The 12,842-nt window shown below is 39.6% G+C and overlaps 1 pseudogene; it reads left to right on the top strand.

Moving 5' to 3' along the window:
• The window catches only part of LOC108524492 (zinc finger FYVE domain-containing protein 9-like), a 21,934-nt pseudogene extending 10,952 nt beyond the window's left edge, over positions 1–10,982 (top strand).
• Positions 10,983–12,842: the final 1,860 nt, after the last annotated feature.

Below are 12,842 nucleotides of genomic sequence, written 5' to 3'. Positions count from 1 at the left end.
TAGCTTTTTGTATTTTTTTTTAGTAGAGACGGGGCTTCACCATGTTAGCCAGGATGGTCTCGATCTCCTGACCTCGTGATCCGCCTGTCTCGGCCTCCCAAAGTGCTGGGATTACAGGCTTGAGCCACCGCGCCCGGCCTGGGAAGTCCTTTCTGAGGAGGTGAAACTTCAGCTGAGATCTGAAGATTGAGAAAGAGCCACATGAAGAGAAGGGGAAGGGCATTCCATGGAGAGTAAATACCATATGCAAAGACCCAGAGGCAGGAAGGAAAACAATCAAGAAGAGGCCATTTTGGCTAAAGAGTAGTGAGCTATGAAGATAATAAAAGAGGATGATGTGATAGGAAGTGACAGGGGTGGGGGAAGGGGCAAGTCTTTTAAATAAGGGGTCAGGGAAGGCCTCTCTGAGGATGAGACATTGAATTAAGACCTGAGCAGAGACAAGGAATCAGCCATGCAAAGATCAGGAGACAGAAATTTATAGACAGAAAGAATGGCCACTGCAAAGGCCCCTAGGTGCAACATGCTTGGCCCGTTGAACAGACAGCAAGGAGGCCATTGTGGCTGGAGTAGAGCCAGTGGGTACAGAATTGGGGGGAGATAAAGCTGGACAACTTGGAAGAAGCCTGATTGTACAGAGCCTTTCAAACCACAGTAAAGACATTGGATTTTACTCCAAGTGAGATGGGAAGCATTGGAAGGCCTTTAAGCCAAGGAATATTTCAGTCTCTGTCTCCTCTGGAGCCCTGCAGATCTTACTTTCTATACTGTTCATTGGCTTCCAGTGGGCACTAAGGTATCCTAAGCTATTGTTTGCTAAGTATATCCTGTCTTGCAAACTGGACAGAGAGATCCACCTTGAGTCATGGACTGGGGCTTGGGCATTTTAGTATGAAGTGCTCAGCACAGTGACAGAGCCTCAGAGTGTGTGTGTGTGTGTGTGTGTGTGTGTGTGTGTGTGTAGGAAGAGGAGGGGTGTCGCTGGGCATGGTGGCTCACGCCTGTAATCCCAGCACTTTGGGAGGCCGAGGCGGGTGAATCACAAGGTCAGGAGTTCGAGACCAGCCTGGTCAATCTGGTGAAACCCCATCTCTACTAAAAAAAATACAAAAATTAGCCGGGCATGGTGGCAGGCACCTGTCGTCCCAGCTACTTGGGAGGCTGAGGCAGGAGAATCGCTTGAACCCGGGAGGCGTAGGTTGCAGTGAGCTGAGATTGCGCCACTGTACTCCAGCCTGGGTGACAGAGCAAGATTCTGTCTCAAAAAAAAAAAAAAAAGGAAGAGGAGGGGTGTGTTTTGATGATGTTGATGAACACACAAGCTAGAAGTACAGCTGGAGAAGATAACATGTACTAATAGCATATTCCATATTTTAAGTGTTTTAGGGGTGATGCCAGGGCAAATTGATGAAAGTGTTTATTGAGTGTATATGTGGGTTGTGATAGCTGGAATAAATTGTGCTGAGACAGAACATTGCAGGCATCTCTATTTAAGGGGTGAAAAAAGCAGTGGCTTCCTTTTTGGGTTTTCTAGGTCTAACCTTAATTTTCAAGTACAGCTACATTCAGACCCTGATTGGGTAAGACTTTCCTGGCTTCCTAGTGATAGTGATGTCTCAGAAACAAGTCTCTTTTGCTAAGGTGAGCTTTTAAGCAGTACATTTTCACCAGGAAGGCTTCAAGCCTTAATCATAATAATATTAATAGTTAATACTTCAGAGCACTTACTATGTGCCAGGCATTGTGCTTTATCTGCATTAATTTATTTAAGCCTCAAAATAATCTTATGGATCAGGTAATCATATTATTAATATTACTATTTTACAGAAAGAAGGCAGATTCTGAGGGATTGAATCATTTGCTTAAAGATTTCAGCTAGTTACTGGTATAGTGGGATCGGAACACAAGTTTGACTGATCCCAGAGCCCCTCTTACCACTTTATGTTGCCTTTAAAGGTTGGTTTCAGCATCCACAGTCCTCACTTATATTGCAATCTGATTGGATTTGTTATGGTAGATCTGCTATCTTTCCATGTTTTCCCTCTCTGGTGGTCTATCTTCTATTTTGCTTTCATTATTAAAACCCCCCAATACAGAAGATTTTAGGGCTCAAACAGATGTCAGCTAATCCAGGCAGAAACAGTGAATAACTGCTCTGGATAAAAATTCATTTCTCATATTTCTCGAACGTGGAAATCATAACCTTACCTAGTTTTATATTCCCCTCAGTATAAAGCACAGAATAGTCTTACAGCCTAGATGCTCAATAAATGTTGAATTGACTTGAACTCAATTTCTAAACCCTAAGATATTACATAATTACTCCCATTCCAGCCAGACAGGGCTATCCCAAGTTTCTACATAACATTTTTTGGGGGGAGAGGGAGTGCAGAGGTTAATTGGGTGGGGTCCATGTGTATGCTTGGGGTAGGTAAAAGGGAATAGCCATAAGTTTTCTAAGTCTTATGCCTGATGCAGGAAGGGAAATATAATCTCTATTTACCACCCACCTCCTTTACTTCATTCAGTAATATGTTGGTTTATGAAAATATGTAGTATTTTCTAAAAGCAAGGGAGGCAAGAGAGAGCTTGGTAATTTATACTTTGCCAGTTTCATCAGTGCCTTAACATAGCTCCCTATTCAGTCAGTGAAGGAGAACTGCATGTCCTTGTTGGGAATCTGGAGATATGCCAGTGGTTGCAAAGAGCTCAGCAGTTTTGCCTGTGTACTTAGATCTGGACTGACCAGTTTAGCATGTGGATCAGATCAGGGACTAGTAAATGTCATTTTGTTTTGACATTGTATTGAAATTACGGGAAAGAGGTGCCTGTTTCATGAGAATAAAAAGAAAAGAATGCATTGGAAAAGTTTGAGCTTGATGTATTATTAAAAGAAGAAGCCAGGCGCGGTGGCTCACGCCTGTAATCCTAGCACTTTGGGAGGCCGAGGTGGGCGGATCATGAGGTCAGGAGATGGAGACCATCCTGGCTAACACAGTGAAAACCCATCTCTACTAAAATTACAAAAAATTAGCCGGACGTGGTGGCGGGCACCTGTAATCCCAGCTACTCGGGAGGCTGAGGCAGGAGAATGGCGTGAACTCGGGAGGCGGAGCTTGCAGTGAGCCGAGATCACGCCACTGCACTCCAGCCTAGGTGAAAGTGCCAGACTCCGTCTCAAAAATAAATAAATAAATAAATAAATAAATAAATAAATAAGAAGAATATATGATCCATTCAGGCTGAGTTTAAAAACATCTCAAAACTAGAATCATCCTAAATCTGGCAATAGTTTAGTTATATAGTGATGTAAAAGACAGGAAATGTACAGGAACCTAATACTAAGGGCAGTTCAGTTTCATATAGAGGTTTTGTGTGTGTGTGTGTGTGTGTGTGTGTGTGTGTGTGTTTTCGTGCAGATACAAATCCATTATGTAAAATAGAGTTGTTTGCCAAAAAGTCTATTTTTGTCTATAATAACAATACAGTTACCAATTATTGAGCAGGTTTTATATGTCAGGCATTGTGCTTAAACACTTTGCACGCATTGTCTAATTTAATTCTCACAAAACCCCTGTGAAGGAGGTGAAATTATCTACTTGTTACTAATGTGGAAACTGAGAGACTCAGAGTGGTTATGTAACTTGCCCAAGGCCACACATATAATAAGGGGCAGCGCCAGAATTCTGAAGTGAATCCCTGGCCTGAGGGCTCTTAATAAGATTAGAATCAATACCTCTGAGGATGAAGACCTGGTCCAGTTTTTTAAATGTACGGTAAAATAATACATCCAAGGACTCTGTGGTATGAGTGTATGTGTGTGTGTAATATGCTTTAAGTTCTTTAGTAGAGAAACTAGGTAATTTTCATTGTGTTTCTTAAATAATGATTGCTTAATTGCCTTTAACACTTGCAGCCACTTAGTGGTTAAGTGATGTCTGTTAGAAAATTCTCTTGGCAGTTGCTTTTTGAGAAAGATGATCAAAAGCACACCAAGAATGCCAGTTAATGCCATCATTATTTACTTAGTATAAATTTACAATAACAGGAAAATATGTTCATAGAAATAAAATATCATCTAAAGTATTTAAAGAATTGAAAATGATTCCCATCTTTGTTGTTTGGCCTTACCTTCCTTTACAAAATAAACAAACCTGTTTATCACGTTGTTATAGGAAACAATGACCATGTTTATAAAAAAGAAGGTAAGCTTAGGTAGGAATAATAAATATCATCTTGGATGAAAAGCCTTTGTAAGAGCCTTTTTGATCCTTGAAATATTCTTTTGAAGAAAGGTATGTGGCTTAAGGGTTAATTGATAAATCAGACACCAAGGAACTGTACCTATGGCTACCAACTGCCAAAATAACATCAAAATGGGTGGATAAGTTGTTCTAAAATTAGGTTAACTTAGTTGTTTTCATTTTCTCCTCACATACCATTTGCTCCAATTAAATCAGTTGATCCTCAGATACACCTTGTGCTTTTGTAAATTAGTGTCTTTCCTCATGCTGTTCTCTTTTCCTAGAATTACATATATCCAAATCCCAACCCATTCTTCCAAATTAGCTCAGATGTCACATCCTCTGTGAAGTGCCTCTGATCCCCTCACAGAAGCAGTATCTTTTGTGTCTCTCCATCCGCACCTTTCTTGCATTAGCAATCTTATAGAATTTTATTTTTATAGTTCTTGAGGCCCCTCTCGCTTTCCACCTTGAAATTTTGTTTTTAATTCATTTATCTTACATCTTCTATTGGTCTCTAAGCTTCTTGCAATCAAAACCTATTTTCACTCAGCTTTGGGTAGATCTCAAATACCAAGCACAGTGCTTTGAATATAAACGTCACTCAGAAACATCTATTCAGATTTGAGTGCTTACCACGTGCCAGATACTAGGCCTACAGGGTGACTGAAACAGTTTCTTCTCTCCAGGTACTCATGGGAAACAGATATATTAACAGACTTTCAATATGATCTAGTAAGTAATAAGGTAGAGTCATGAACAGAATACATTGAAACCTGGAGAAAAGACTTGACCAAGGAGAAGGCCTAGACTGAAAGATGGGCAGTCTTGGTCAGAAAATTGAATGTATGAATCTATGACTTCAAGGTAAAGCCATTTTGGAAGGTGGCAATATCCAGGATGTGACCCTGAGAACTGTGCAGGTGAAGGAATGTGAGTATAGGATGTGAAATAGCTCTTCCAACTGGACAATGGTGCCAGGAATTGAGGTAGAGAAAACCAGTAAACCAGATACCAGAGTCCTCAGTGAATGAAGGAAAATGTCCAAAAGAGAGGTAGATGATCATCCTGGGAAGGAGTAAAAGATGGCATCTGCAGATGGTGTGAACTTCATGGGCAGTGAGGCTTTTCATGAAGCTGGAGCAATGGCCTGGTAAGGGCAATGGGAAGGCAGGATGGTGCTGGTTCCCTATGCTACCTGACCCTATCCATCCCAGAATTTGTTGTTTAGAGCTCAAGCAGCTTTAATTGGAGAGAGCTGCATGGTGAGGCTCATTGTCTTTGTAAAGAGCCAAGTCTTCTTCATTTGGGCAGGAAAGAGGTGTTCTGTGAAAACACAGAGGGTATAGAGGTGCTTATTTACAAGTTGAATGACCATAGATAATGCTGATACAATGGGAGAGCTGAAAGTGGACTAGTCCATCTTTATCATTTTAAATTTGAATACTCTGAGGCCCAGTGAAAAGAAGTAACTTTTTTTCTCAGGCTTCCATAACTAAGTTTAATTTCTTTTTTTCTAGCAGTTATTTTGATGCATAGATTTCTTAAACACAGATGCTTGAAACACATGAGTGGTCTATAAAGACCTCCAAGGTAGGTTGTGGGCTATTTCATAGCATAGCATTTCTAACATGATAATCCTATGAAAGCATACAAATATGATGTTTTGACATGAAGAACCTGCATATGAAATTCAATAAACGTATGTCAATAATCATTGATATTTATCACAGTAGCATGTTCTTCCTACACATTTATGGATAATTTCTTTCCCCAGCTCCCCCAGCCCTAATACAATAGTGAGTCTTTTGACTGTATGGTTCTTGAAACTTCCACCCATACCACTCTGCTAAAATAGTTCTCACTAAGGTCACCAATGACAATAAAGTCACTAAGTCTAACAAATAATTTTCAGTCCTTATCTTATTCAATCCCTCAGTAGCATTTGATACAGACAATCTTCCCTTCCTTCTTGAAGTACATTTTGCCCTTGCCTTTTATGAAACTGCAGTCCCCTTGTTTTATTTGCCCACTTTTGTATTGCTCCTTTGCAGATTTATCCTCCTTTACTTGGTTATTAAGCATTGAAGTTCACCAGAGCACTGTTCTAGATATTTTTACCATCCCACTCCATACTCTTTCTCTGAATGATTTAATCTATTCCCATGGCTTACAATATCTTCATGCTCAGTGTGTCTCTGGAGCATAAATAAAGATTTATATCTCCAACCCAGGTTTCTCCCATGAACCTTAAACCCTTATGTCCAACTCAACATCTCTACTGGGATATCTCAAGGGCATCTGAAATTGAACTGGCCTGAGTGTGAACTTAGATTTCTTCTCTCAGACTTGCTCCTCCTCATGTTTTGTATCAGAGTACCAAAACAGCTACTTACAGTTGTGTAAGCTAGGAATTTGAGTCATCTTCAATACTTTCCTTCCTCTCAACTTCCACATCAAATTCATCAACATGTCCTGTTGATTTTACCTTGAAAATACCTCTCAAATTCATCCACTTATCTCCATCTTTATTAGTAGCAACTCAGTCAAGCTATTGCAGTAGACTTTCTTTGGTAACAGCTTTACTGAGATTTAATTCAGGTATTATAAAACACAGCCATTTAAGTTGTACAATTCAATGGTTTTTAGTATAGTCATACCTCATTTTATTTGCTTCATTTCATTTTGTAGATTTTGCCTTTTTTAAAATAAGTTGAAGTTTTGTGGAAATACTGCATCGAGCAAGTCTATCAGCAATATTTTTCCTACAGCATGTGCTCACTTCATGTCTCTGTGTTACATTTTGGTAACTATCACAACAGACCAGGTGCAGTGGCTCATGCCTGTAATTACAGCACTTTGGAAGGCTATGGCGGGTAGATCACTTAAGGTCAGGAGTTCGGGACTAGCCTGGCCAATATGGTAAAACCCCATCTCTACTAAAAATACAAAAATTAGCCAGGCATGATGGGAAGCACCTGTAATCCCAGCTACTTGGGAGACTGAGGCAGGAGAATCACTTCAACTCGGGAGGCGGAGGCTTCAGTGAGCCGAGATCACACTGCTGCACTCCAGCCTGGGTGATAGAGTGAGACTCCATCTCAAAAAAAGAAAAAAAAATTATAACAACACTTCATACTTTTTTATTATTGTTATATCTGTTATGAAGATCTGTGGTCAGTGATCTTAGATGTTACTATTTTAATTGTTTTGGGGCACCATAAACAGTGCCCATATGGGACAATAAACTTAACCAATAAATGTTGTAGATGTTCTGACCGCTCCACCAACTGGCCATTCTCTCCTCTCTATCCATCTCCTCAGGGACTCCGTATTTCCTGAGACAGAACAATATTGAAATTAGCCCTATTAATGACCTTACAATTGCCTTGAAGTGTTCAAGTTAAAGGGAAGAGTCTCAAGTCTCTCACTTTAAGTCAAAATCTAAAAATGATTAAGCTTAATGAGGAAGGCATGTTGAAAGCCAATACAGGCCAAAAGCTAGGCTTCTTGCATTAGCCAAATTGTGGATGCAAAGTAAAAGTTCTTGAAGGAAATTAAAAGTGCTACTCCCATGAACGCACAAATAATAAGAAAGCAAAACAGCCTTATTGTTGATATAAAGAAAGTTTTAGTGGTCTGGATAGAAGATCAACCCAGCCACAACACTCCCTTAACCTAAAACCTAATCCAGGCCGAGGCCCTAACTCTATTCAATTCTATGAAGTCTGAGAGAAGTGAGAAAGCTGCAGAAGAAAAGATGGAAGTTAGCAGACGTTGCTTCATGAAGTTTAAGGAAAGAAGCCATGTCCATAACATAAAAGTACAAAGTAAGCAACAAATGCTGATGTAGAAGTTGGAGCAAGTTATCCAGAAGATCTATCTAAGAAAACTGAGGAAGGTGACTACACTAAACAACAGATTTTCAATATAGATGGAACAGCCTTATATAGAAAGATATCATCTAAGTCTTTCATAACTAGACAGTAGAAGTCAATGCCTGATTTCAAAGTTTCAAAGGACAGGCTGACTCTTTTGTTAGAAACTAATGCAGCTGGTGACTTTAAGTTGAAGCCAATGTTCATTTACCATTTCAAAAACTCTGGAGCCCTTAAGAATCACATTAAATCAACTCTACCTGTACTGTATAAATGGAACAATAAAGCATGGATGATAGCACATTTGTTTACAGCATGGTTTACTGATTATTTTAAGTCCACTGTTGAGACCTACTGCTCAGAAAAAACAAGATTCCTTTCAAAATATTGTTGTTGTTCATTGACAATACACCCAAGAACTCTGGTAGAGATGTACAAGAAGATGAATATTGTTTTACTGCCTGCTAACACAACATCCATTCTGTAGCCCATGGATCAAGGGGATATTTTGACTTTCAAGTCTTAAGAAATATATTTAATATATGGCTATATGTAGCTAGTATTAGAGTGTGATTCCTGTGATGAATCTGGGTAAAGTAAAAGAAAAACCTCTGGTTTTCCTTATTCACCATTCTAGATGCCATTAAGTAAATTTGTGATTGATGGGAGGAAGTTAAAATATTACATTAACTGGAGTTTTGAAGTAGCTGATTCCAATCACTATGGTTGACTGAGAGGGTCAAGAAGTCAGCGGACGGAGTAACTTGAGATGTGGTGGAAATAGCAAAAGAGATGTTGCTGATGCAGCCAAATTAACAATGAATGGAGCTTCCTCTGCAGGAACCCTAGCTGTGTCACATGACCCAGTCAAGCCAGTAACTACCAGTCCTCTACCAGCAGAGACGGATATTCCTCTATTCTCTGGCAGTATAACTCAGGTCAGAAGTCCTGCTGGAAGTGCAATGAGCCTTATTCCTGAAGATGGCCTTCTTCCTATTCTCATCTCCACTGGTGTAAAAGGAGACTATACTGTGGAAGAGAAACCATCACAGATTTGTTTCAGTAATGCAGCAGTTGGAGGATGGTGGCTCTGACCCACTTGTATTTGTTTTAAATGCAAATTTGTTGTCAATGCTTAAAATTGTAAATTATATGAACAGGAAGTACTGGTGTTTTACAACCAAGGGAATGCATGCAGTGGGTCAGTCTGAGATAGTCATTCTTCTACAGTGTCTATTGGATGGAAAGTGTTTGCCAAAGGATATCTTTAATCACTTTGTGTGACTTTATCGGGATGCTCTGGCAGGGAATGTGGTGGGCAACTTGGGACACTCCTTCTTTAGTGAATGTTTCCTTGGCAGTAAAAAACATGGTGGATTCTTTTCTTTTCTTTTTTTTTTTTTGAGATGGAGTCTTGCTCTGTCACCCAGATTGGAGTGCAGTGGCGTGATCTCGGCTCACTGCAAGGTCCTCCTCCCAGGTTCATGCCATTCTCCTGCCTCAACCTCCCGAGTAGCTGGGACTACAGGCGCCTGCCACCATGCCCGGCTAATTTTTTTTATTTTTTATTTTATTTTTAGTAGAGACGGGGTTTCACTGTGTTAGCCAGGATGGTCTCGATCTCCTGACCTCGTGATCCGCCTGCCTAGGCCTCCCAAAGTGCTGGGATTACAGGCTTGAGCCACCGCACCCGGACACATGGTGGATTCTTATATGTGACATCTACCTACCAGTCATTGCAAGACCTAGTACTCCCAACCCCACCTTACTTCTTTGGGATTCTTATCCAGAAATGGCAAACTCCTAGGGCTAAAGTGTTTCCTATCCATCTGATGTTGAGACTTGGAGCTGAATATCGATTTTATCCATGCCCACTATTCAGTTTCAGATCTCAGAAGCCATTAGTTGGAGAGATGGGGCATATCATCATGAATCTTCTTGCAGAGTTCAGAAATTATCAGTATACCTTGTCAGTAGTTCAAGGTTGGTGATTGATATGGAAGTTTAGAAAACCGGCATAAAAATTCCCAGCAACAGATAAAATGAGATGATGAAAGCCATGAACAAGTCCAATGAGCATGTCCTGGCAGGAGGTGCCTGCTTCAATGAAAAGGCAGATTCTCATCTTGTGTATGTGCAGAATGATGATGGAAATGATCAGACCCAGCCTATCAGTATTCACAATCAGCCCAGAAAAGTGACTGGTGCCAGTTTCTTTGTGTTCAGTGGCACTCTGAAATCCTCTTCTGGATACCTTGCCAAGTCCAGTATTATGGAAGATGGCGTTATGGTCCAGATCACTGCAGAGAACGTGGATTCCTTGAGGTAGCCACTGTGAGAGATGAAGGACTTCAGCATCACCTGTGGGAAGGCGGACGCAGAGGATCCCCAGGAACACATCCACATCCAGTGGGTGGATGATGACAAGAACGTTAGCAAGGGTGTCGTAAGTCCTATAGATGGGAAGTCCATGGAGACTATAACAAATGTGAAGATATTCCATGGATCAGAATGTAAAGCAAATGGAAAAGTCATCAGTTGGACAGAGGTGTTTTTCCTAGAAAATGATGACCAGCACAATTGCTTCAGTGATCCTGCAGATCACAGTAGATTGACTGAGCATGTTACCAAGGCTTTTTGCCTTGCTCTCTGTCCTCACCTGAAGCTTCTGAAGGAAGATGGAATGACCAAACTGGGACTACGTGTGACACTTGACTCAGATCAGGTCGGCTATCAAGCAGGGAGAAATGGCCAGCACCTTCCCTCGCAGTACATGAATGATCTGGACAGCGCCTTGGTGCCGGTGATCCATGGAGGGGCCTGCCAGCTCAGCGAGGGCTCTGTCGTCATGGAACTCATTGTTATTTTTAAAAGTTGCCACAGCCGTCTCAACCATCAGCAACTAGCATCCTGATCAGTCAGCTGCCGTCAACATTGAGGCAACACCCTCCACTAGCAAAAAGATTATAACTCCCTGGAAGATATTGGTTTTTCTTTGCCTGGCTTATTTCACTTAGCATAATATACTTCAAGTTCATCCATGTTATCACAAATGACAGAATTTCCTTATTTTATAAGGCTTTGTGTGTGTGTGTGTGTGTGTGTGTGTGTGTGTATAAAATCTCACATTTTCTCAATCTATTCATCTGTTGACAGACATTGAGGTTAATTCCATACCTTGGCTATTGTAGATAATGCTGAAATAAGCATAAAAGTGCAGATATCCCATCAACATACTGGTTTCATTTCCTTTAGATATATGCCAAGTAGTGGAATTGCTGAATCATATTGTAGTTCTATTTTTAATTTTTTGAGAAGCCTTCATACTATTTTCCATAATGGCTCTACTAATTTACATTCCCATCAAAGTGTTCAAGGGTTCCCTTTTCTCTATATTCTCACCAATACTTATCTTTTATATTTTTAATAGAAGCCATTCTAACAGGTGTGAAGTGATATATCACTGTGGTTTTAATTTACATTTTCCTGATGATTAGTTATGTTGAGTTTTTTATTTTTTTCATATACCTGTTGGCCATTTTTATATCTTCTTTTAAGAAATGTCTATTTGGGTCCTTTGCCCTACTTCCAATTTGGTTGTTTTCTTGCTATTGAATTCTTTAAGTTTCCTATAAATTTTGGATATAAACCCCTTATCAGATATATGGTTTGCAAATTTTTCTCCCAGTTTGTAGGTTGCCACTTTACTCTTTTGATTGTTTCCTTTCTGCACAGAAGCTTTTAGTTTGATGCAATCCCATTTGTCTATTTTGCTTTTGTTGTCTATGCTTTTGGGTGATGTAAAAAAAAATGCTAAAGTCAGCATCAAGAAGCTTTTTCTCTGTTTTCTTCAAGTAGTTTTATGGGTTCAGACCTTAACCTTTATGTCTTTAATTCATTTTGACTTGGTTTTTGTATGTGATGAGATATAAGGGTCCAATTTCATTCTTCTGCATGTGGATATCCAGCTTTCCCAACACCACTTATTGAAGAGACTCTCTCTACCCCATTGTGTGTTCTTGGCACCTTTGTTGAAGATCAACTGACTGTAAATGTGAGGATTGATTTCTGAGCTATCTGTTCTACTCCTTTGGTCTATTTGCCTGTTTTTATGCCAGTACTATGCTATTTTGATTATAATAGCTTTTTGGTATATTTTGGAATCAGGTAGTGTGATGCCTCTAGCTTTGCTCTTTTTGTTTGCAATTGCTTTGGGTATTCGGGGTTTTTTTGTTTGTGTGGTTTTATGTGAATTTTAGGATTTTTTTCCTATTTCTTTGAAAAATATTATTTGAATTTTGCTGGAGATTGCATTGAATATGTAGGTTGCTTTGGCACCATGGACACTTTAACAATATTAATTCTTCTGAATCACATATGTGAAATATTTGTCTTTTCTTCTATTCCTTTCATCAGTATTTTATAGTTTTCAGTAGACAGAAATTTTACCTTGTTTCTTAAATGTTTTCTAAGTTTTTTAATGCTTTTGTAAATGGGGTTATTTTCTTATTTTCAGGTATTTGTTGTTAGTGTATGGAAACACTACTGATTTTTGTACGATGATTTTGTATCCAGCAATTTTACCGAATTTTTAAATTTGTTCTAATAGTCTTTAGGTGTTCTGTATATAAGGGTGTATTATCTGCAAACCAAGAGAACTGAATTTTTTGCTTTGCAATTTGGATGCCTTTTCTTTTCTTTTCTTGTTTAATTGCTCTGG

Source organism: Rhinopithecus bieti, unplaced genomic scaffold (assembly GCF_001698545.2).
Source record: "Rhinopithecus bieti isolate Rb0 unplaced genomic scaffold, ASM169854v2 scaffold_83857, whole genome shotgun sequence".
NCBI classification, from domain to species: Eukaryota; Metazoa; Chordata; class Mammalia; order Primates; family Cercopithecidae; genus Rhinopithecus; species Rhinopithecus bieti.
This window is presented reverse-complemented; position numbering and strand designations above follow the sequence as displayed.